This window comes from Equus przewalskii, chromosome 2 (genome assembly GCF_037783145.1).
Source record: "Equus przewalskii isolate Varuska chromosome 2, EquPr2, whole genome shotgun sequence".
Taxonomy (NCBI): domain Eukaryota; kingdom Metazoa; phylum Chordata; class Mammalia; order Perissodactyla; family Equidae; genus Equus; species Equus przewalskii.
In genome coordinates, this window is record NC_091832.1 from 98,405,931 (window position 1) to 98,431,812 (window position 25,882).

Sequence of the window (25,882 nt, forward strand, 5' to 3'; positions counted from 1 at the left end):
AATTTCATATGCCATGATAGGTGAGAATTAGTATTATAAACTTTTTCCAAATTTTAGATTTAATAAGATAATTTCTTCAAGTAACTACTAATTAAAAATTCAATAATTCAGTATATGTTCTTACTGGCTAAAATTTATGGCATATTGTATGCATTTAAAAATATAGTTGACTCCACTGAGTATAATATATATTTGAAGAGAGACGGATCTGTACAAATACTAAAACTATGTTGCATAATGTAATGAAAATCATACAAGCAAAGTGCAATGGAGTTTCAATTATAGACATTTTCTTTAACGAAGAAAGGAGGTGATTGTGCTATAATATGAGTAACTGGGATTCCTCGAAATTCTAAAGGATTGTCTGAATCGTGTCACTGTCATGCTTATGTCATTTTCTTCTCCAAGATATTTTAATATGGCCTTGCTGCCTTTACCATTCAAAGTAAGTCTGGGTTGCATACCAACAGGATATCAAAGGTATTCAGGAAATTAGAGGTGTGAGAAATTAGAAATATAATGAAGGAACATAAATGAAAATGAAAAACGTGCCATAATTCTATTGTCAGACTTTCCCTGAACCCCCAATATTATGAGATTTTCTAATTACACTGGATTATTAGTTTATATAGCAACTTTCAAATGTTACAAATCTCTAAGTAGTTTCTATATCATTAGAAACATAATAACTATCCAGAGTAGTTTAGAATCAAATTAAACAATCAACGTTTCATCCTGTGACTTTCCTGTTGACATTTATAGGTCCAGGTTTGCCACCCCCAAAGTAAAATATCTGCATTCATTTCCTCTTAAATAATTTTCTTAGTGTTTGAATATGGTACCCCTGGGGGAATGGTAATATCTTTCTATGGTCTCCTGGTGAAAAATGCAAAATGTTACTAGTCTCTTATGATTTAGTGTATAAAATGTTACTCCTCAGAAAAAAAATCAATAATAAAAATATTAAACAGCAACCAAAGAAGGTGTATGCACTGAATCTTATCTAATGCAAATATTCAGGGTACAGTCTTTTTTCATCATCTTTTACAAACATTCTTTTATTTGTTCTTCCCAGGTTTAAGAAAAATTCACCATCTTTGACTCAGTTCTCATAGAAACGGGCTCTGAGACAGAGACTTGCTTGCAGAAAGTTTACTGGTGATTGTGCCTGCAAACAAGACTTGTGAAGGAGTATAAAATCTAGATTGGACGTAATGAGAAGTTGAACAACAATGAAGCAAAAAACAAACAAAAACACCACAGTCTATGCAATGCAGAGCTCTGGAACTGGGACTGCGCTTCAGAATTGTCTAGAATTGATTCAAAGGAGTAACCTTCATATCACCCTATTGACCAGTCATTGGATGCATGCCAGCCATGGAAAGGCTGAGTGAGACAACTGTGGCCAAATGCAATGCATGAGAAGGGAATCAGCCATGAGCAGTTAGCAGCTAGGGCTAGAGAGTACCTTAGTCTTAAAGCTAGGATCTGGACAGCTGACTATGCTATCCCTATGTTCATCTACACTGGGATCAGAATTTGAAAATCCTGTTTTTGATCTCCTCTTAAATTGTATCATTCTAAGTATTAGAATATCTCAAGTTAAACATAATAAAATAAAACAATATATCTTGTTGATGTTTGCCTTAACAATTTTCTTTCAACTTTGAAACAAATTCAGAATTAGAGTCATAAAGGAAGTCAAAGCAAAGGCAGAGTAAGAATTCTTTGCCAGACGTGTTCTTTTTAGATCTCATTCCTCAGTTTTCATTGTGTCTCCAGTTTCAGAAGTTGTTGTAGGTAGCTCCCAAACCAGGGATGCCAAACAACGTAGACTTTTGTGCCTATAATTTGTGGGCAAGAACTGCTATTTCACTTCCCAACATTGGGGTCTCAGTAGATCTCACCATAAACCTTAGAATAAAAGCAGCCCCCATTCCACAACCATCCAGCCTGTGGCTGTGCAGGTGGCAGTATCCCTTCTCTTCTACAACACTTTCTCTTGCCCCTAATATTTACCTTTGTCATTTATTATGCTGCTCTTTCAATACAGGATTCACAGTTTCATAAAACATTTCAGCCTTATTGCAACTTGACTGATTCTCTTCCTCCTTGAAATTGTAGCTCCATCTTCTTCCACCAGTCCTCTTCGCCTCAGAACAAGAGGCTTTATTACTTTTCTCATGAGCTAAGGCATTCATCATTTCTTTCCAGGCTTTACTCCATTACATTCTCTTTGATTTTGTTTCAGCAATTATATATACTGTCTTACATCCAAATGTATCAACTGGGTACCAATTTCCCCTTCACATGAAATCATGATTAAATCCCCTTCATTCTTTTACAATGACTTAAAAGTAATTTCTTAAGCTGCTGTCTTTCAAGATGCTGGCTTATTAATATTCTTACCTTGACTGTCAAATTCCCAGAAAATATAATTTTGACTTGATACCTATTTTAAACTATCAAATAGCTATTCAACTTAATGTAATCATGCATGAGAAATTATATTTCATTTTCCTAAAACTGTTCTCTCAAGTTTATTCAAAGAAGCAAGCCAATGATCGTTTTCTGGAATGACTTGAAAGCTGGAATGTTTTCCAGTGATGAGATACTCATTACATCAGGAGGAAGCCCCATTTCATCATTTATTAGACCACAATATGTCTTTTTCTAAGTTTTATGAGTTCCAGTGCCCTGTGGAGATATATAATCCAAAATTACTCCTTCACCCACTTTCCTTGATAAAGAGCCACTCTCTTATGTCATCTTGATTATTTTTAAACTATATAAGAACCTTAAATAATTTTAGTAATTTTTATGAGCCTCTCTTTTTGTAAGATTCTTCTCCTGATTATATCAATTTAATTTTACATATTGCGTTAGACCAGGGTGTCTCCACCTTAGTGCTGTTAACATTTTAGCCTGGATAACTGTTTTCTGTTGGAGGACTATCCTGTAGAGTAGGATGTTTAGCAGCATCTTTGGCCTCTACCCAAAGATAGAGGCCTTTGGTAGCCCACCATCAAGTTGTGACAACTAATAAATGCAGATAGTGCAACATGTCCCCCCAGAAGCAAAACATCGCTCTCTTGAGAATCACTGCATAAATGAATAAATAAACCACCACATATAAAATAATGACTGCATAGATAATTATAGCACTTCTCTGCTGTAGAAGTCATAGAATAATTTATGTGTTATAATATTAAATTTTTGGAACACTTTATATATGCCAATTGCTATTGTAATGTATTTACAAGTTGAATTGCGTTATATATAATCCTTACACAAAAGCAATATAAGGCGGATACTATGATAACCCCCATTTCACACATGAGGAAACTGAGGTACAGATGATTCTTTAGATTACCCAAGATTTCACAGTTTATGGGCATAGAACCTGATTTAAACCCATTTAGTCAGGCTTCAGCATCCACGTTGTTAACCAATACAACCTGCCTCTTCCCCAAATCCCACATAAAGGCCAGCAAGGAAGGGAACTTAAATATATAGGGTTCGTAGAAGGAAAGAAGGTTCAAACCTTGAAAGTAATTTAAAATAAAACAAGAAAGAAGACAGGAGAGAAAGAGCCAACCAAATAGGCGGTTCAAAGGATAAGAAGTAAAAGAGGCAGGAGTACACTTCCTTAAAGAGTTTGGGAAAGAAAGGAAGACAATTAGGCCATAATCACAAGAAACATCAGATTTCAAGGCACAATGCAGTAGGATAATTTTTCTACTTTTTAAAAATCTTAGTTGTTTGTATCACAAATCCATTATTTCTGATCAAGGATTTTCTTAAGAATGTTGGGTTTTTTTGTGATCACAGACTGAATTGAAGTCACTGCATGGTGAATGATATGGATAGCCCAGAATTTTGTAGTTATAGTTGCAATTAGGAAACTAGCAGATGTAGACGTATAAAGTATATGATTTACATGGTGTCATGGTATTGCATAATTTTACTAGTGGTATGAGTAAAATAAAATGGGTTCCCATGAACATAAACTGGTCTGGTTATACTAAGTTTGCATTGTTCTTTATTGTAAGAATTATCATAGGTTCAAAGCTGCAAGGTGCAACAAAATTTATATATGAATAGACCAGCAGTAGAACCCCATACAGAGAAGTCCTGCAATCCAATTCCCAGAGAATCCCACAGCAGTGGTGGCAATATGCGACCAGTCAGGTGGAGAAGGCAATAATATGCTGGAATGAAGCAAAGTCTTACAAAAGACTCAGCTGATTGCACTATCCAAAAGGCTGGTAGTCTGTGTACAATTCTTGAGAATATTTTAAATTGGGTTTAGAAGGAGAATAAAAGTAAATTCTGGATCAACTAAACCAGATGAAAACTCACATCAAGCTGTCCAGTCCAGTGCACAGACTATACAATTGCCAAGGATGATGACACAGCTAACAAAGGGAGAAAAGGTTTGCAGATGGACGTAAAAGTAGCAGAAAATGTTGCTGTGCTGCTCATCCCAGTGTGGAGTCCAATAGTGAAAATAAGAACTGTCTTTCAAAGCCATGTCACAGTTTTGTGCGTTCAAATACTAATCTTTCAATATATGAGTGAATATGTTTTGTAAATATCCTTATTCTCCCTTTAAAATAGAGGCTAAGGTATCTTTCACTAGTCAAGAAAAGTCATTGAGAATCCCATTAAAGTCTTTTTAAACTGTCTTTTGACTATATAAATATTTAGTGTGCGTCCTTCATATAGTGTCAGTACGGACAATGGTTGCTGGAATTATATAAAGATAAGTGAAGAAAATAGAACAGGAAATGTGAAGCTACCTATTAAAATGACTGGGAGTAGTTTGACTTTAAATATCTTTGAGCTCATGGTAGTTAGTAGAAACCAAAATGGATGACTTAGCTTATTTATGATAGTTGGTAATATTTACAATAAAATATAAAGATGTTACTGAATTAAATATCTCAACATCTAACACTTATAACCACATAAAAATAAGTCTTGGTATAAGATTTGAATACTATTGTACTCTTATGTCACCTAATGACAAAAATGTTACAGCTTGGCAGTATAAAATAGGAATTATTATGTTTCAAAGAGCTAAACTTGATATGTTCTAGCAAACACCTAAGAACATAGTTCTTTAAGCTTACTTTATATATGAATTGCATTTCCATAATCTTAGTATACCTCAATTGAAACACGTGCCATGTCCTAGGGCTTCATTTCTGAATTATGGTGATATTTTGATTCCAATTTTTTTTCTTTTCCCAGTTTATTACAAGATAGTTTTTAACAGATAACCTCTGGAAAGTTTTACAAAAACAATTTCAAGATTAAAATTTCAATTGATCTCAAGAAATACATTCTCAAATGGAATTTGAGATTGGATTGCAGATTCTGTCATGCAACCAGGTGAATTGTATGAGAAAAAAGTGCCTCTGTGTGCCTATAAAATATGCATTTGCAACTCTAAATGTATTATTAAGTGAATTTTAGCCATCAAAATTTCCTGTAATCTTAACAAGGAAAAGATAGGTAAAAATAAAGACTATGTCAGGTTCAAGTTGGATCAACATTTTGAAATCAATGCAAATAACTACTGCAGAGTATAACCGCATGTTATATGAATTTTTCTTCTTTTTTTGATTTGAAAGATATGATTCCACGTTACATTTTTCTCTATCTCAGAGACCCAGTGTCAAAATGTACTTATATCTTCAAATTTTCTCCTTTCTTGAGAAATTTCAAGGGGGAAATTTACAAAATAGCAGGTTAGATTAGGATTTGATTGTTGTTCCTCTTTCTTCTTCAACATGACCTTTAAAATAAAAACATCTTCTGAAAGGAAAAGAAGATCTCATCCCCTCAAAAGGGGCTGCCTTGATGAGAAACCCAGGAATAGCATCCTGGCATCACGGAATGCCCTGGTGAGTATAGAAGTAGCTCATAGACATCACACTGGGGAGAGCCTGTAGGGTCTGACACACGGCTATGGCTATCCAAGGAGCCCTCACGTGTCAGTAGAACCACGAAACCACTGAAACTTCTGAAAATATTAATGGTCTATGTCCTCAGTGTGGAGCAATTTTGTGGACTTATCTTTCAAAACTTAACCAAGTTACATGAGAAAGAGAAAACTAAAATGACCACTGGTTTTGAAGGAGGAAAACATGTAACAAATAAGAAAATGTAAAATTCAAATCCAGCCCCTTCACTTCCCAGCTTAAATTTCTTTGTTAATCCTCCCTTTTGAATTTATAATATCTTTCAAATTATTTTTTTTAATTCTTAATTTTTTAATTTTTTTAAATTCTTTTGAGAATGTTACTCATCCATCCATTCTTCAGGCTTCTCTCCAACCTCCTCTTCTTGTTTATATGTCACCATCTAGCCATTTTACGTTCGTCCTATTCCCTGAAAATGTGATTCTCTCTCCCCAGGATACTCTGTTGCCTACTCTTAATCTGATTAATATGTACATAAACTTTCATGCTCAGCTTGACATCTCCAAACTTGGTTTAAGCCTTCCTCTAAGTGTGGCCCCATGTCACTACAGTCATAGCACTTATCACGCCATATTAAAATTACTTGGTTTCTCATGTATTATCTGACCTTGACTACAAACTCGAGGAATAGGGGAATCTCTCTTGGAAGTTTCCCATACCTAGTATGGTTTTTGGCACATAGCCAGAGTTCTGTACCTTTTTATTTCATGCCTGAATTAGTGCATATATAATTGAATCACTGAACAAATTTGGAGCAAATGATTATTTCACTGAACTGTTGCACTGAGAGTGAAAAGAATAATCATATATTTTCACTTATGACCTCATGTATACTACATAATCACATGCAATATAACTCAAAAACACACTTTTTAGGCAAAAGAGAATGTCAATATTTGTATGATAAACTCTTTTATAGAAGGGGTTTTGTGCAATTTGAGAAGCAAATTTACCAAACGAATTTAACCATTGCAATAAAATACAAAGTACTTAATTCAATCTCCGAAATATTATTTTAAATAACAAAGAATATATTGTTTTCTCAATCATCTTCAAATTCACGTTAACCTCTTATTTTAAAGATTTTATTTTTTTCCTTTTTCTCCCCAAAGCCCCCCAGTACATAGTTGTATATTCTTCATTATGGGTCCTTCTAGTTGTGGTATATGGGACGCTGCCTCAGCATGATTTGATGAGCAGTGCCATGTCCGTGCCCAGGATTCGAACCAACGAAACACTGGGCCGCCTGCAGTGGAGCGTGTGAACTTAACCACTCGGCCACGGGGCCAGCCCCCACGTTAACCTCTTATTTTGAAAGCAACTTTTAAAACGGACCGTATTCATATTACAAAAAGTAATGGCTTTGTTTCCAGTATGTTTCCCAATCACTCAGCTCTTCCAGGAAACTTTTGAAAGATAGAATATATCAAGTTAGTAAAATCAACTTTATTGAGGTATAATGTACAAAAAATAAATTCACCCAAATTATAGTACTGTTAAACACCAATATATTCAAGATTTAATATATTTCTGTCAGTACGTCTCTGGTGGCCCTCCTTGGCCAATCACCATCCTACACCAGGCAAATGCAGTCCTACTTTCTATTGCTATCAATTAAATTTACTATTTCGATAGTTTCATATAAATGGAATCACAAAATATGTATTATTTGTGTAGTTTTTTTCATTCAGGTTTTGAGATTCATATATGTTGTTCTGTATCAGTGTATTCCTTTATACTGCAAAGTAGTATTTCATTGTTTATCCATTTACCAGTTGAAAGGCATATGGGTTATTGCTAATCTGGGACTATTCTGAGAAAAACTACTAAAAACATTTATGTTTCTTTGTGGATATTTTTATTTATTTTTTATTTTAGTAAATACCTAGGAATAAAATTGATGGGTTATATGGTAAGTGTATAATTAATTTAAGGAAAAATTGAGAGAGTTCACTGAAGTGACTGCAATATTTATATTCCCACCAGCAGTGTGGCTCCATATCCTGGCCGACACCTGGTATTGTCAGGTGTTTTTAATGTAACCAATCGAGGTAGGTAGAGGCATCTCAGTGTGCTGTGAGGTGCATTCCCTGATTAACCATAGTGTTAAGAATCTTTTCATGGGATTTTTGGCCACTGGAATATCTTCTTTTGTGAAGTATCTGCTCAAATATTTTGCCCACTTAAAACATTTGGTTGTCTTCTTCATGAGCTGCAAGAGCTCTTCATGTACTCTGGATATAAGTTATATTTAGACACGCATGGTAAATATTTTTCCTTTCTCATTTTCATAATAATGTCTTTAGAAGAGTAAACATTTTTAATTTTCATAAAGTTCAGTTTATCTATTGCTTACCTTATGGTCTGTGCATTTTGTGTCCTATTTAAGAACTATCAATCAACTTTAAAGTCACAAATATTTTCTCATCTCTTCACTTCTGGAAGTTTAGCAGTTTTAGTTCTTATGCCCAGTTCCACGACCCACTTTAGGTTGATGTTTATGTGTGGTGTGAGTCAAGAGTCAAGGTTCACGTTTTGTTTTTCTAAATTTCCCCATTGACTAACCCTGGAAACTTTGTCAAAATTAATTAAACATATATGGGTTTCTTTCTGGACTCTCTGTTCTGTTCCATTGATCCATATGTCTATCCTTATACCTATACTGCATTGTGTCGACTGTTGTGGTTTTAGAGCACATCTTGAAATCATGTAGTGAAAGTCGTTGGCTATTCTAGGGCCTTTGAATTCCCATATACATTTGTCAATTTCTACCAAAAAATCTTGTTAAAATTTTGACTGGTATTGACTTGAACCATAGATCAATTTGGGGAAACCTGGCAGCTTACAATATTGGGTCTTCCAACCCATGAACCTGGTATATTTCTGTATTTATTTTTATCATTTAATTTTAGTTTTTCTCCTCAATTTTTGGTGGATTTTTCAGTGTAACATACACACACACGCAAACACATACACTTATCCCTAAGTATTTCTTAGTATTTTTTTTTTCAATTTCAATTTCTGTTTTTTTACTAATATACAAAGGTACAATTGAATTTTGAATACTAGCCTTGTATCCCTGTAACATTGTTAAACTCATTAGTTTTAGTAGAATTTTCTATTGGATATCCTATGTACATGATTGTGTTGCCTGTCAACCAAACAAGTTTTCATCTTTTCACTATGTCTGATTTTATTATTTGCTTTGCCTTTTTGGATAACATAAGATCTCCTATACACTGTTGAATAGAAGTAGTGACAACATTCTGTGATTGTTCCTGGCCCTAAGGGAAAAGACACAGTTTTTAGCTTTTAAATACAATGTTATCTACATTTTTTTAATATATGTTTTGTATCAGGATAAGAAAGTTACTTTCTATTTCAAATTTTCTGAGAATTTTTCTTTATTTATTGTTAGGAGTGGGTTTTGTACTTTGTCAAATCCTTTTCTGCATGTAGTGCAATGGTGCAAAAATTTCTCCTTTTGTTTTCTCTGTCATTTTACAAATCACATTGATTTTCAAATCTTGATTTAACTTTACATTCTTTGCATTCCACTTGATCCTGGTGCATTTATCACTTTACATTTTGTTAGATTCAATTTGCTAATATTAACTAAGGATTATTTCATCCATATTCAGGAGGGATATTGGTCTCTAATTTGTTTTCCTGTAATGTTTTCCTCTGACTTTGATGTCAAAGTAATGGCTTCATAAAGTAAGGTGTTCCATTGATGAGTGTTACTTTCATTCTATATTTTAAAGAGTTTGATATAGAATTGAAATTATTTATTTCCATGAACCATTTGAACTTATATTTTCTGTATGTGAAGGATATTTTTACAGTTCGAATTTTAAAAATTGATATAGGGATGTTGAAATTATATAATATTTTGTGAATCTGTTTTGATGACTTGTATCTTCCAAGGAATTCATCTATTTCATCCAAATTGTCAAATTTATATATATAAAATGGCTCTGCACATTGACTTACTCTTCTTTAATCTTTGTAAGTTTGTCACACATTTAGTCATCCAGATAGAGAAGCTGAGGTGGAGTTTGGCATTCAGCATGTTTATTAGTAACAAACACCTGTGGAGGGGAAGGAAGGAAGGAAGTAGGGTTGGAAGAAGTAGAAATTGAATTGTGGTGTGGCTTCTGAGGTGGATGTTCTTGGGTGGGAATTTATTAGTGATACAAGGATCTTCATACTTTATTCCAAATTCCATACATCTATCCATTTCCTGTAGTCCAGATCTCGTCTCCAATGTAACTATTTTTCTACTTCCAAGTCCCTGACCATCCAACTAAGTTATTTAATACAGCACAAGAATTCACATATATTCTAATCTTGGGTCACTTCCTGTTCTACATAAAATGGTGGACAACTAGATGTTCTACATGAAGCTTCCCCATTGGGGAGATCTCCTTACCCTGTATTTTTCAAAGGTGCTGCCTAGTGGTGTCAAGGAACAGCTACTGTACATCTTCAGCCTGCATCCACGTACCATGCCTTATCCATCTGTAAACCAAGCCTAGGTTTTTCCCTTGTTCGTTAGCTTGTCAGTAATGATCAACCATCTGGTCATTGTTAGGAAAGCAGCCACAGGGTGACCTGCTCTTCCTCTTGGGGATTGTCCAATCAATGCCTTGGGTCTGGAACATTCCCCTATATGCAAGCTGGGTGCTGAGCTGTCACTTGGCCCAGATTCTTCTTCCTTATTAGAAGACACATTCCTCTTTACTTCCTTATATTACTTAAGCTTGTGTGTTACATGGCATGTGGCCAGCCCCATCAGTACATCGGCCCTGCAACCCCGCCACCCGCAGGAAGCATATGGGATCTTCACCCGCAGCACTAGAGGGGTGCATGCAGTCGGTCATCTGCATCCGCTATTGGGAGGGACCTGCTGGCCAGGGGAGACCAGCTCATGCTACGGTTGTTGATCTTGCTGCATTTCTTCTCTCTTCTGTGAGTAAAGCGTTATACTAACCAGTGCCATGTCTGTTGAATCCTTCTTGGTGACTCCCCACCCACAGAAGATGCAGTGGGTGCAGGTCTGTAGGCTCCTACTTCTGGTGGTTGGCATTGTTGTGAATTTTGTCATCCTCTAGGCACAGGGAATCCTCACTTGGGATTTCTTGCCACCTTTTCCTGCTCCACAGGCGCGGACCTGAGGGAGGATATGGGGCTACTGCAACGTGAGTGGACGGCATGGGTTCTGGGAAACATACTCATGCATTTGATTGGTCACCTGCGTGATTACAGATGTGCCACTGCCAACATGTTATTTGTTTCTTTGGAGTTTGCTTGATCTTACGTTTTAGTGGCCAAGACAGAATCCGGTTCACGTCATGAGTTCCGGATACATAGTCACCAGATGTTCCACATTTAAGTGTATAATGTTTTCTAGGCCCCGCTGGGAAATATTTTTCAAATAGTATTAATTCTGTGCTACAGATGGTCAGCCTTTGCTTCAGAATCTCAAAAGCCAATGTTAGTTTGTTTTTTTTGAGGAAGATTAGCCCTGAGCTAACTGCTGCCAATCCTCCTCTTTTTGCTGAGGAAGACTGGACCTGAGCTAACTTCCGTGCCCATCTTCCTCTACTTTATATGTGGGACACCTACCACAGCATGGCTTGCCAAGTGGTGCCTGTCCGCACCCAGGATCCGAACCGGCCAACCCCAAGCCTCCGAAGTGGAATGTGTGTACTTAACCGCTGCACCACCAGGCCAGCCCTAAAAAGCCAATGTTTTGATTTTCCTCGTTGGGGCTTGCCATGACCCACATACAACAGCATTTTTCCGTGACTGATACCTCTAATATGATAGCCTACTGAGTCAATATCCCCAAGTGGCAGAGCTGTTTATACCACAGACTCAGCACTTTCCTGTCTCAGAATCCACTGGATGACTTATTTCATTGGGCTTATGATTTGGAGAAGTATTTTCAAGAGTGGAATAAACTTTCTCTGGACTGAAAAGCCCTAGCAGGTAGTATGTCTTCTTCTTCATAGGGGAGAGGGGCAAGATTCAAAAATTTTTGCCTCATTTGGAGCAATATCAATCCACTGAGGGTATGCTCTCTCAGATAGGTAGTGTCAACCATATTCTAAAAATTAAGAAACTGATAACTTGGCCAAACTTCTGTTCTCATTTTATATTTATAGTCATGATGAAAATAAACCTAAAATGCATCTTACAAAAAGATGTATTTTCATAAATATGTAATTATTTTACTTATATTTTTCCTATACTTACTGTCATTTACACAATAAAATTTGACCCTATATATTGTGAAAAGTAAATGGATATTATTTTGAAGCAGCAAAACATTTTATGGTACGCTATTTTTTAAAACAGTTTTTGAATCATGGCTGTTTATGATTAAAAATGTAGATTTTTTTGTAATATATTTTCTTAAATACAATCTGATATGATCATTAATTTTGAGTAAATAAATATTAAAATTGGAGCTTTAAAATATAAATGAACATATTTGATATATGACAAAGATCTAAAAAGCCAATGTTTTGATTAAAAATGTAAATTTTTTTGTAATATATTTTCTTAAATACAATCTGATAAGATCATTAATTTTGAGTAAATAAATATTAAATTTGGAGCTTTAAAATATAAATGAACATATTTGATATATGACAAAGATCTAAATTCTATGTAAATTAAACTTAGGGTTGGGGCCAGCTGGGTGACATAGTGATTAAGTTCATGCACTCTGATTCAGCAACGTGGGATTCACAGGTTTGGATCCCAGGTGCAGACCTAGCACTGCTCATCAAGCCATGCTGTGGTGGCATCCCACTTAAAATAGAGGAAGATTGGCACAGATGTTAGCTTATTGACAATCTTCCTCAGGCAAAAAGAGGAAGATTGGCAACAGATGTTCGCTCAGGGCCAATCTTCCTCAACCAAAAAAAAAAAAAGAAAAGAAAAGAAAAACAGGATGAAATCTTCAACATACAAAAGCTGATTTCTCCAATCCAAGAGGGGTCATAGCAGCAGTGATGGAGCAGTGCTGCCGCCCATTCCCTTGTCCAGAGCCAGCTGCACTCTTCATCCCTCTAGAAAAGCAAATGCAGTTCACTCTTTTCCATCAATGTGGTAAACAATGTCTCAGACCTGGTGCAATTGGCCTAGGGCACGGTCACTGAAAAAAAACCCATAAATACCTGAACAAGTTCGTCCCTGCCAAAAACAACTGTAGACGTTGTTTTTGAAATCATCACAGCACTGTGTGGTCCAATGAACAAACAACCAGAAAACATATTAAAAAATCTTGTTTCAGCCCACTTTTCCTTAAGACAGGAAAGAAAACAACATAAATGTCGGATAGAATTTTTGCTGTACAAATGTAACCATTAATTTAGAAGAGCCAGACTATGCCTTTCAGGCAGAAAGCTACTTTATTCTTAGTGCCCAATATCTCTTCAAAGTCACTGCTTACCCTAGGAGATTTAAAAGCTCTGTCTTCTGTAGTCACTAGAACCAATTTCAGATGGATAGATAGATAGATGGATAGATAAATGTTTATTACATAAAATATTCCAGTCATATGCAATTTTCCCAAATCATTTAAAATAAACTCTTCCTGCCTACTACCAGCTGGCTGCCCTGCAATGGGAAATGGCATGGCTGTCTTCATCATTACTCCTCCCCCACTTTCTAGCTGTGCCTCCTAACAACCTCTCCCCTCCCCCATTCTGGAGGGATCTGTTACCTCCAGTTTCAGATACAGTAGAATGCATCTCATGGCTGGTCACTTCTAATTCCTTCCTCACTCCCTAGCCATAGGAAAAAAAACTATTAGTAAAATTTGGGAAATGTGGCATAAAATAGTCCACTTTTAAAGATTATTGATGAGTCTTGTAACAAGAGGATCATAGAGAAATGTTAATTTCATTTAACTATGGACACTTCCATTGATTTTAAGACTCACATCTAATGGGCAATATTGCATGGGAAATACTGCTCTGCTTGAGTTTGACCTCTCTGTGTTCTTCACAGTTTATTCAGTCACGTTCAGTCGTAGATATATCTGTCTGTAACTGTTCTTGAACTAATTAGCTACACTATTTGATTAGGAATCACTTTACTACTATGGTTCTTTAATGAGCTTTTATTCTCTTTGTTGCTCTTCAACTACTAGACTATAAACCTTTTTTTTTTTTTTTGCTTAAGGAAGGTTAGGCCTGAGCTAACATCTGTGCCAGTCTTCCTCCACTTTATACATGGATCACCACCAGAACATGGCTGACGAGTGGTGTAGGTCCATGCCCAGGATCTGAACCCGTGAACCCAGGACGCCAAAGCAGAGCACACCAATTAACCACTATACCATGGGGCTAGCCCCCTATAAACTTCTTTTTAAAAAGTTTCTCTCTTAAAGAAAGTAATTGTCTCAAAATTATTTCATAACCCAATCTGTAAAAATTCTACTTAATATGTATTCCTTTTTAAATATTTTATTTCAATCTACCTCATACATACAGAAGAGTGTTTTTTTTCCCTGCTTTCTTCTCCCCAAATCCCCCCAGTACACAGTTGTATAGTTTAGTTGTGGGTCCATAGTAGAGTGTTTAACATTTATACGTGCCTTTTAAACTTAACACTTGTTACCTATTCCTTAGCTTGAGGAAAAAAACCCTGTAATTTAAAAGCCTCTATCTGCTCTTCCCTGTTTATACACGTTCCTGTCAGTTGACCCATATCCGACAAGTGTCTAATCATTTCTTGGTTGTCTTTATAGTTTTATCACTTATTAATATCTCCCCAAACAATAAATTGTTTAGTTTTGTGAAATAGCGTCACAATCACAAAACTAATGATGTCAAGAAATGACAAGGCTCGGGGCTGGCCCCGTGGCCGAGTGGTTAAGTTCGCGCGCTCCACTGCATGCGGCCCAGTGTTTCGTTGGTTCGAATCCTGGGCGCGGACATGGCACTGCTCATCAAGCCACGCTGAGGCAGCGTCCCACATACCACAACTAGAGGAACCCACAACGAGAAATATACAACTATGTACTGGGGGGCTTTGGGGAGAAAAAGGAAAAAATAAAAAAAATCTTTAAATAAAAAAAAAAAGAAATGACAAGGCTGTCAACTTTAGATGAAGGTTCTCACAGAAGACAAACCACAGGGTCTCTGATTAAGAATGGGAGATTTATAAACATATATTTACTAAGGATTTATATATATATATATTAATTATATATATTTGGGAACTCAAAGTGTATGTGTTGAACTTGTTGATTTTGAGTTTTACAGGAGAGTGATTTCCGTGGATTGCTTTTGGGGTACACCAGGATAAGAAGCCAGTATTTACATGTTTGCTTTTGAGTTTTCCAGCCTTCATTTCAAAGTGTTCTGAATAGCAGATGAAGGAAGAGTGTTCAAGTTTCTGTATTCAATAGTGTTAATTCACTTTCTCTCCCAGTTTTTAGTAAATCACTCACGCCCTCAACTCTCATGATATTCACGTGTTCAAACATTATCCAGTGTACCCTCTCTAGACAGCAACTCTCCAGATCTCTATCTAAGCAGAAGAAAGGCACTCCCCTGTGGTCTAGATTTAGAAAGAGTGTCTAGATATATAACGGTGTCTCATATTTTCATCTAATCTTCCAAAATTTCCACTCATACCTTTCACGTTCCTTTGAATTGGGACGTGATACTCCCAGTTCTTGGGAATGGTTAAGAACTGTTATTTGAATTGTTCTGTTCTCAGCTTTCTTCGTAGATTTATTATATCCAGCTCTCTTGGATTGGGAAGTCAGAGATCAACTGACCTAGTGAAGTGTACCTTTAAATGCCATGCAGTAACTCCAGGCTATGTGACATATTTCCTACAGTTTTCATGGATTTAGTGGGTATTTTAGAGTGCAAAAATTAGGTGCATTATTTAATTTGATGTTCTCCCTGGGGATCAGCACATAATATTTTAATGTACAAATATGTCATACTTTATTTAGCCAGTGTCATATTATTGGATCTTTTATTGTTATTATTAATAAGAATGGTACAAAAATTTCTATACACATTTTTTTTTATTTCTTCCTGGAATTACTTCCCTAAAAGGAAATTACTGTGTTAAATATTGTGATTATTTTTAAGATTTTTTTGGCATATCATCAGATGGCTTTCCAAATAATTTAACCAATTAACATTTTTTTCCTATGAATGTAAGTACAGACTTCATTAGTCCTGTTCAACTGTTTTTTTTAAGGTAGTATTGTGCTCTCCAATCCACCGTTAAGTTAAACATAAACTCGTGACTTACTCTGACCTAGTGAAATGTGTGTTTCAATGCCATGCAGTAATCCCAGGCTATATCTTTGAGAATATGTTGGGTAATTCAACATATTCTCTTCTCATTGCCAAGGTGATTGTGAAAGCAGCTGTCTAAATAGAGCTTCTACCGGCCTTGAGTGCTGCTGTCATGCACTTTTCAAAGAACCCTGCTACATGGAGTATAAGAAATAATCATTTATTAATTTGTTGCAATTGTTTTCTGTAGCAATGAAACCTAGCCTATTCTGGCTGATCCAGTATGAATATGTGTTTTCCAAAAAATTTGTTAGCATTTAGTCTTATTTTAATTGTTACTTCTTATAAAAATATTATATGACAGATACAGGCCATGTTTAATTTCAGGGTCCAATATAGCCTTTAAGAATTAGCCACACAGTATTTTTCAGTAAAAGATAACTGTTATTTTGGATGTTAAATCTTTCCTGTAATTGTATGCTTTATCTACAAAATATAGCATTACACTAATCTTTGAGAGAATGTAGCATTCAAAAGTGTTGTGGTTTGTAACAATTCTTTTAAGACAATCTTAACATAAGGTTTTTGTCATTAGTCCATCTTCACTTCTTCCTTCAAAACAGAATATCTTAAAAAAATCCAGCAGCACTCAGGTATAAAATTGTATTTTTGTCTTTCCATTGGAAATAGGGTGGCCACTAAGATGGAAGGAAAGACATTGGGTTAGGCCAACACACATGGAAAGTGACCTCTTTAACACTTGCATTTTCTCCTTTCTACCACTTGAACATTTGCTGTGGTAGCTGGAACTGCCTCAGCCATTTTGTGATTATGAAGAATCCACAGGACTACAGAAACGTAGTAAGGCGTGTGGAGCAGGAGAGAAAACGTTAGCTTAGGGTTCTCATGTATGAGGAGTTCTTACACTATTCCAAACATATCAGATTTGGTATTGTTTTGAGTAAGATAGGAGATGACCTTTATATTTTAGGTCACTATTTTTACCTTTTTATTATATGCAGCCAAACTTAATCCAAGTTGATGTACACATTTATTCATAGTATGAAGTATGTTTTTAAATAATCATTTCATTAAAATTTCTGTAGTTTAACTTATGTTTATGCATTTTTGATTCTCTTTTATATCACAAGCAAGTCACTTGTGTGTCTATATATGTATATGTCACATTCTGTTAATTTCTAGAGATATCAATTATGAACATTTTAATATTTCTTCTACTTTTTCAATTAACTCTTTTATTACGTTGAATTTCTTCCACTTGTTGAGCTTCTTTCATCGTATTTTCTGTCCTCAAATACTTAGTGATTTTTGACTGTGTAGTCATCTTTGAAGCTGAGTTTGTCTGCTCTGCTGTCCTGTTTGTTATTCTAATTGGACATACAAGAAGCATGAGTTGAAGAAGAATATTGTTTTAGTTTTCTATTGCTGCTCTAACAAATTATTATAAATGTAATGGTTCCAAATAGAAGAAATGCATCTTTAGGTCCGAAATCCAGTGGGCTTGGGAAGTTTTTCTGTTCTGAAGTCTCACCAATCAGTGTGTAAACAGATCTGTCTTCCTTCCTGGAAGGTCTAAGGGAGAATCTATTCCCAGCCCCCTTCAGGATGTTGGCAGAATTCAGTACCAATCAATTGTAGGCCTGAGGGCCCTGAATTTTTGCTGGCTGTTGGCCAAGGGTCATTTGCAGCTTCTAGATGCCACCTGCATTCCGTGCCTTGTGGAATGCTTTCTCCATCTTCAACAATAGCCATGGGGATCAAGCCCTTCTCACTCATGCATTGAATCTCTCTGATCTTTACTTCTGCTCTCCTGTCTCTTCTCCTCTGCATCCCTCTGACAGACTCTTCTGCCTTTCTCTTCCGTTTTCAAGGCTCATGTGATTACATTGGGCTCACCTGGATAATACACGATAATTTTCCTATTTTAATATAAAGGTGATTAGCCATCTTAACTCCATCTAAAAATTCACAGCATATTACATTAATGTTTGAATAACCAGGGCACAGGAATTTAGGGGGATATCTTTATAATTCTGCCTATGACAGATACCATCCACTCACCATTCGGAGGTAGCTTAGCAGCTGCCCTTCCGAATGTAATGCTTCCCTTTGTTCTATGACCTGCCCCTGGGGCACTGCTCTGACTCCCAGACAGAAACACTCTATTTCTTGGCACAGTTCTGGAGGCAGACCCTTCCAAGTGGCTCTCTGACTCAAGATGGATGGATGTGTAAATCTTCTGGCTGTTTCTACCCCTGGATGGCAATTAATCACCTTAAATTGCCCCTGGATCTTCGCCTGCTACTACACTCCACTATCTTAAGCATGAGATAGGTCACTGCTTCTTCTCTTAAGGGGTAATTTCCCTTTCAAATATGAGTCAATCTGATTTACTTGCTTAATAGATTGCTCATGATGTTTTGATCCCACGAATCTCTTTGCTCATTTTTGATGTGGCTGTCATTATATATGTATGCTTTTCTATAAGTTCCAGAAATTTGGTATAGAGTTAGATATAGCAGTAGGTACTCCATATACCATCTGGAAATTGAAGTTCAATATATAAAAAGCTACAACAAAATTATAATGTTATGCATTATGGAAATCTCACATTCTCCTTATATATTATGAAATATGTGTGTATACATAATATACTCATATATTTATAAGAAACATTTCCTAGTTTTATAGTACCTTGAAATAACAAAAATAAACATTTATTTTATTAAATATGTCATGATTGCCACCTTATGTTTCAAGTTACCTTTTTATTTATGTTTTATATAGAGTAGTGATTAGCTCTAAGTGACATTTTACAAAACCCAATATTGATTACACACACACACACCTTTGTGTGTGTAGGTATATGTATATTAATTTTTAGATAAAATATAAATAGAAGTTGTAATACTTTGTTTCTACCAGCCTAGCAGATTTTTATAAATGTACAAATATTTGAGTCTAAACTGGTTTAGGTTTATTTGGACATGAAATAGAGACATTGCTATTCATTTTCTGCTTTCAGTTCAGCCTAGGTCAATGAAGACATCTGGTGTTTAACGTTTGGCAGCTGCTCGATAGACTATGACATATGAAAGAGTTTGGTGGTCTGACTTCACTTTTCATTGAATCATTGTCAGGTAGTGATTAGCGGCCTATGAAGGACTTGGCAAAGAGTAAGGGATGTTCCATGTTGGAATTCTTTTCTATCCATACACACTCTGTTTTTAATATCAGCAGTAAAGTATATTGGCAGGAAACTCAGTCTGTGTCACCCTTTCCTACTGTTCAATAAATAAAAGACTTTAACTGCCAGTGCAGATTACATATTTCAAGAGGTTCAAGTATTTGAAGTATTAAAAAACTAATTAAATAGTGCTAAGAATATATAAAATCACAGAAGACATTTTAGAAGTGATTAATAATGTCATTTCTCTATTTTCATAAAAAAGAAAACATATTTTCCTAGCTGAAACATGTACAATAATTAGGCATTTAGTAAATACTTAGTTCATTGGCTGTTAATTTTTTTTACTGGATTCAAATGATTTTGTATTCTAATAAAAATAATTATACCAATTGTTCAAGCAGTCAAATTTTAGTGTTGTAGTGGAACACTTAGAATTCTTTTCCCCCTCGGCTTTATTGAGATATAATTGACATATAACATTGTATAAATTAAAGGTATAAAACGTGATGATTTGATACACATATATTGCAAAATGCTTACCACAACAAGGTTAGTTAACACCTTCATCATCTCACGCAATTGCCATTTGTGTGTGTGTGTGTGTGTGTGTGTGTGGTGAAAACATTTGATTTATTATCACAGCAACTTTCAAGTATATGACACAGTATTATTAACTCTGTCACCATACTGTATATTAGATCCCCAGGGCCTGTTCATCTTCTAACTGGAAGTTTGAATCCTTTGACCAACTTCCCCACATTTGCCCCACACTCAGCCCCCGGCAACCACCATGCTATACTCTGTTTCTATGGGTTTGGCTTTTATTAAGATTCTACATTGAAGTGAGATCTTTCTCTACCTGATTTACTCCACTTAGTATAATGCCTTCAAGGTCCTTCCATGATTTTGCAAATGGCAGGATTTCCTACCTTTTATGGTTGAATAATATTACATTGTTTATATATACCACATTTTCTTTATCCATTCATCTATTGATGGACAGTTAGATTGTTTCCATGTCTTGACCATTTTGAATAATGCTCCAGTGAACACGGGAGTGCACAATACAGAAAATTGCAAATATACATACTGGAAAGTGCACTCAATATAACCAGAAATCTTGTTTCAAATCATATCATTGTAAAATCATGTCTGATCTTGAGCAAGCTATATATATTATTTTCGAGTTTAAGTTTTCTTATTGTTTTCAGAGGAAATTCTTAATTTAAAAAAGCTATACTATCATAAATACGTCTGTGAAATAATATTGCTTGGTATCTGGTAGATAAATGCTTAAATGTCTTTATTCAACAAATTATTATTAACTGTATATTACTATTGTAAACCAGTTATTCTGTTATGTGGTATTGATCCAAGACATGGGGTATTGTGTATTTTCCCTCAGAAGCCTAGAGTCAAGATCAGTAGTCCCTGCAGCAGAAAATAATATTTGCCAAGTAGTTTGAGAGTCTATCTCTTCTTCTGCAAGTGCAGAATATTAAACTTTCTATCTATATTTTGATAACACGACTGGCTCTTCTCTTATTTGGCCTATATGTTATAGGGTCACCTCTGACTGGCAATATGCTAGTGATGCTCAGAAAATTGTGAGTATTTAATATACAAATCCACAAACAAACACATTGAGTTCTAGAGTACTTTAAGATAATACATATTTCATAAACTCGATTAAGTGAACTCATATTTATATTATTTTCTTTAATTATATATAACTAAGATAACATTCACAAAATAAAATATTTTGCAAAGAAAAATACTGATAAAGACAATATTAAGTCAAACAGTAGCATATATAAGAAAGTGGTAGAGCTGACTTTTTTCATAACAACATAACAAGATAAAAATAATGCAAATCTAATAGCATTGAAAAAATCAGATATAAGAGTTTAGAATTGTAATAAAGTGTTAAATACAGATTTTTATACAAATTTATGTTATTAAGGATGGAAGTATACCCTAAGTCTCAATGTGGCTTGAGATGATAGATGATAACGTTAAGTCATGACTATTAACAAGACACTTAAAAATTGTGTTCAACGTATGAGGAACAAATGCTACAATTAGTTTTCATCAACTTAGTCTATCTTTAAAACAATATTCTGTAAAAATATTCTTAATGGTAAGGACTTAAAGGGTTCTTCTAAAATTTCTTATTTAAAACTGAAATTCTGATACCCCATACCATCAAGGTAACACTTGTTCTTCTTGCCATGGTAAAATGGCTCAAATAAAACATACAAAACAATGTGAGATCGAAATAACATGCATTCCGTTGTCAGAAATATTGTCAGAGGATTCCTGGAAAACATTGCTGAAGATCTGAAAACAAACATGCTTTATGACATATTTCAAAGTAGGAGAAAATTACTATAAAATTGGATGAAAGTACACAAATTTCTACTGTCTTATACTGTGGTTTTCACAATATTCTGTTTCAAAAATGAAATGAATAAAAAGTCCTATTTTCTGAACCCGTGAAGAAAGATATACTAGCCAGATATCTCAAGTTAATATCTCTTAAAAAACATGTTTTCTATTAAAAAAAGAAAACAGGTAATTTTAACCACTAATGGAATAACCATATTGCTATTCTTTTAAAAATTCTGGGACGAGGTCATGGAGTTAGCAGCACAGTTATAATAAATTACTTGATTCTTTAAATAAGAATCGATTTACTGCCTTCTTGGTACCACCTTTCAAGGAACTGGAATCCTAGAGATACAGCGGTGCACAAAGGAGACAAATTCCTACCTTCATGGGACTTGCATTGGGTAGAGGGAGATGGGAAATATGCCAATGAATAAATGAAATAAAGAGTATGTCAGAAATTAATGGATGCTGCAGAGAAAAACTAAGCATGAGCAATGGATAGGGAGAAGTGGGGGGGTGAAGATAGATGGAAACCCCTTTTGATAGAGGTTTTTTAATTTATATTGAGAATGCGACACTTGAGTAAAGACCAAAAAGAATTGAAGGGATTAATTCTGCATACTTAGCTATTTTCCAGGAAAAGAGAAGCAACTTCAAAGGCTGAGGCGGTCTTGTTCAGGGCATCTTTGAATAACAGCAAGGAGGCCAGTGCGGCTTTAGAAAAACTGCCAAGGAGAAGAGATACCATGGGAGCGGTTCTTGGAGTCCAGAGTACAGAGCGCTTTTAGATCCTTCTGCAGACTTTGATTTTATTCTGACTGTGGCAGTTATTGAAGGATTCTTCTCTTGAGCAGAAGAGAAGCATCATCTGACTCCATTTTCAAAAAATCCCTAGCTGTGGTGTTGAGAATAGACTTTAGGGGGAAAAGATGGGAAATAGAGAGACTGAGGAGGCATCCGCACAAGAGAGAAAACTAACAGCCCACAGCAATATTCTGTAGTGGCACAAATGAAAAGGTCCTAGACTATGAACATACTTTTGGTAGATATTCTTACTAATTATGGTTTATGAGACAATGAAAGGAGTCAAGAATTAATCTGTGTTTTACGTTTTTTGAAGAACAATTTAGGCAAGCTACTGCAGCAAAGAAACACTTAAATTGTTCTAAAATAACTATGATGTGGTTATTATACAAAAGGGAAATTTTCAGTATGTAGTATATTCTCTATTGTATTTTATAAAATATGGAATCTGTGAATGTATTTTTTTCTTTTCGGTGAGGAAGACTGTCCCTGAGCTAATATCTATGGCTATTTTCCTCTATTTTGTGTAGTGGGATGCCTCCACAGTGTGGTTTGATGAGCAGCGTGCAGCTCTGTACCTGGGATCTGAACCCACAAAACCTAGGCCACCAAAGTAGAGCATGCAAACTTAACCACTACACCACAGGGCTGGCCCCTTTGTGAATGTATTTCTTAACATAAAGTTTGCTGACTATATTAGGGGAAAAATTTTTTTAAAACATTTTAAACTATTTTATTGAGGTCATATTAGTTTATAATGTGTAAATTTCAAGTGTACATTATTATATTTCAATATATTTATATTATATATATTAATATATAATATTTATTTAATAAATTTATTTTATATTTAAAATTTAAGATTAATGTACATTTATATATATATATATGTATATATACACATTAATATATTTCAAGGAAATGGGGGCCAGCCCAGTGGCATAGTTGTTAAGTTCATGCACTCCGCTTCACTGGCCCACCATTCACAGGTTCAAATCTCAGGGCACGGACCTACACATCACTCCTCAAGCCATGCTGTGGTGGCATCCCACATACAAAATAGAGGAAGAATGGCTCAGATGTTAGCTCAGCCACAATCTTCCTCAAGCAAAAAGAGAAAGAGTGGTAACAGATGTTAGCTCAGGGCCAATCTTCCTCACACACACACAAAAAACAAAGGAAACAATTTTTTAAGACCTACACACATATGTGTTTGCATGCAAATGTATATGTATACATACATATACATATATATATATGTGTGTGGAATACATTCTCATTGGTGTACAAACACAAATTATTAATATCAGAGAACATAAACATGTCCTTGCTGAATTAGAAGAAAAATTTTACCCAATTGTTTGATTCCACTGGAAAATAAGAATCATGTTTTATTTTTTTAAAAACAGAGGCAAAGATGAACCTTTTAAATTTGAGCCATTGTAGTCATGTGCCTCCTAATGATGTTTCCGTCAACAACAGACCACGCGTATCATGGCAGTCCCATAAGATTAGTTCCACATAGCCTAGGTGTGTAGTAGGCTACACCATGTAGGTTTGTGTAGGTACACTTTATGATGTTCATACAATGACAAAACCGCCTAACAACACATTTCCCAGAACATGCCCCTGTCATAAAGTGATGCATGACTGTGTATATATCTTGGTGAGGTACCTTTATCAGCAATGATAATCTCTAATATCAAACATCAAAACAGAGCGCTTTGTTCCCACTTTGAATGAAGATAGCATAAAAGTCTGCTATGCCCTGTTGCCTGTACACTTCAGGGTGACATCTGAGCCAAGATCCCTGATTGGTCCTCTGTGCAACTTTGAATTCAGGGGATTTGGGTTGTGTGAATAGTGCTTCTAGAATATTGTCATGTTTGCCTTAATGTCAAGTTCAAACAAGCTGTGGTCAGAACACCTAAAAGGATAAAAATCTGAGATTTTTGTACTTTTTTGTGTCTGCTTGCTAACAATTGTTATAATGTATCTAAAAAAAAAAGCAGTGCTCTATAACCAGACATTCAAAATATGGTATGTCACAGAATATTAAATCAAGATTTATGAAAACAATAAATGATATCATAAAATATTTTATGATTGTTAATAAATCAGAAAAAATCATAATTTAAATCATTTCATATTTTCTCATTCTTTTACCTGTTTTTTGGGGTTTTTTTTAAATCCTGCTCATAATATTGTGGCAGTAGTACCTGCATATAACGCTATCGTAAATGGACATATTGGAAATACACAAAGGATTTTTAATGAAGGGATGCATCATGAAACAGTTGGAAGAGCACTAATCTGGGGGACAACGCACACAGGGAAATAGATTATTTACCTACAAAGGACACCAGGGCAGGTGAGTCTTGGTGAGTTTGTGTGTGTTTGTGGTAGGCATGTGAGTGTGTAGGAGATGTTCAATAGATAATTTCGAAAATTACTTGCTTAGATGTTCAGAGGAAACAAAACAAAAACTATATCTAACAAAATTTGATTCTCCTTAATTAACTTCAATACTATGTATATTGATTAAGATCCCACTTCATGCTTGGCACTGGCTTAAATGTTCTTCTTTTTCTCAGAAACAAATGTTCTTATTATAGAGAGGAAAAATTAATGTAATCTCTGTGTTTGTCTAAGCGATTGCCAAGATTTCCAAGTCAGTATTCTTGTCAAATTCTAAGGACTTTTTAGTTTTGCTCACATTCTTTAATGCTCATTTACATAACAGACTGTAAAGTAAGAAAGAGATACTCACAATAGTATTAGTGATAGTAATAATAATAGCATTGAGAACTCACTTGTGGGCTATGTGACAATCTTTGTTTCAATAGTTTTGTATGTGTAACTTATTTGTTTCTACAATGTTAAGTGAGATGTATTTGTTATCCTATTTTATAGATGAAGAGACCAAAGCACAGAGAAATTAAGTTACTTGCCTAAAGTCACACAGCATGAGGGAGGAAGAGCCAATATTTGAGCTCAGACTGTTGTTAAGTGTAGATTTCTGCGTGTATTTTGCTTTGCAAAAATCCGCATTTTTGTGTTTCCCATAGTCCATTAAATGTCCCTAATGCAAATATTTCTTATTTTCAGACATCTTGGTTAAGGTTTCATAATTTTCTTCAATTGTGTTGCTTGAATACTTTGTATTCTCAAGACCAATTCCATTTCCACTTGAAACTTTCATG